General features: G+C 36.3%; 1 pseudogene; it reads right to left on the bottom strand.

Moving 5' to 3' along the window:
- Window positions 1–19: 19 nt before the first annotated feature.
- Window positions 20–948, bottom strand: LOC143655388 (olfactory receptor 4K2-like; annotated as a pseudogene).
- Window positions 949–1627: the final 679 nt, after the last annotated feature.

Genomic DNA, 1627 nt, shown 5'->3' with positions numbered 1-1627 from the left:
CACATTAGGTCTGTGAGCATTAATGATTTCCCTTGTAATCCATGTAGTAGTTCTAAATAGCATTTTTTATCTCTTTATTCCTCAGGGTATAAACAGATGGATTTAAAAGAGGTGTGAGAACAGTGTAAAAGAGAGCAAGAAATTTGTCCACCCAATTAATGCTGAGTGGTCACATATAAATGAAGATGCTAGGACCAAATAAAAGAATCACCACTGTGATATGGGTGGTGCAAGTGGAGGGTGCCTTTGATGCACCAGTTTTTGAGCTTTGCTGGACAGTTAGGAGAACATATGTGTAGGAGATCAGTAACAAAATAAAGGAGGTCATAGAAATGACTCCAGTATCAGCATTCATTAATATTCCCAGAGTATAAGAATCCATGCATGCCAGTTTAATCATCAGTGGTATATCACAGAAGAAGCTGTGTGTTTCTCTAGGGTCACAGAAAGGTAGCTGCACAATCACAACAATTTGACTCATGGCATACACGAAGCCAATTGTCCAGGAAACCACGACCAACCCAATACATTTCTGCAAGCTCATAATGGTGGAGTAGTGCAGAGGCTTGCAGATGGCCACATACAAGTCATAAGCCATCATCACCAGTAGCACAATCTCACTTCCTCCAGCTAAATGGACAAAGAAGATCTGACACATGCAGCCTCCAAAAAAATGGTCTTGATGTCCCTGAAAAAGTCTGTGATCATCTTAGATGTGGTAATTGAGGAAAGCAACAAGTCTACCACAGACATATTAGCCAACAAGAAGTACATGGGGGAATGAAGATGGAGGTCAGTGATAATTAAGATCACAGTAACAATATTTCCAAATATGATGGTTATGTAAAGCATCAAAAATATCAATAAGAGTAAAACCTGCATATTCCACGAGTGGGAAAGTCCCAGAAGCACAATTTCTGACATGGAAGATTGATTTCCTTTATTCATTTGTTTCAGAGATTGCTCTAATGTAACCTAGAGAGAAATGTAGATTGTCTTAATGGGTTAGGGTAGGATATATACTTAAAATTTCCCAGTGTTTACTTAAGAATTCTATTATCTATATATGAAAGTCAAAAGTACAGTTAGAAGTCAAATCTGAGCCAAACATGGACAGTTTTATGTTCAAAAGGATGTTTAAATGACTAAAATTGCCAGCCAGGAAACAGATTCAGGGGTGAATGTCATTATACAAAAGACTTATTAAGGGAGTTCTCTCTTAAGAAAAAGTGAGGAAAGGATAATAGGAGAAAAGGAAAGGGAAAATAAGATTGTGGTGTCACCCGAAAATTACTTTCAGTCAACTTGTCCAGGAAAAATAATCTGGATGGGAATCCAAGGACACCCAATTTCACTAAATAACTTTAACCTAGTTCATGTACTTAAGATGATGAATTAATATTGAAATTCAGAACAAATCCCTTAATTCAGCTTCAGTTTCTTTTGATACTGTATAAAAATTCTTACAAGCTTCAGGAGACACTCTTCCATAGGGAATTGAAAAATCAAATCTTTAGATCATCTCATTAAAATGCTATATTAGGACCATAGTATAAATGCTTTGATATGATAGTTCTGATTGCAAAGGCAGTTCATGTAACTTATCATTAGCTCAAATCAACAATTA

The sequence above is a fragment of the Tamandua tetradactyla genome, chromosome 14 (assembly GCF_023851605.1).
Source record: "Tamandua tetradactyla isolate mTamTet1 chromosome 14, mTamTet1.pri, whole genome shotgun sequence".
NCBI classification, from domain to species: Eukaryota; Metazoa; Chordata; class Mammalia; order Pilosa; family Myrmecophagidae; genus Tamandua; species Tamandua tetradactyla.
This window is presented reverse-complemented; position numbering and strand designations above follow the sequence as displayed.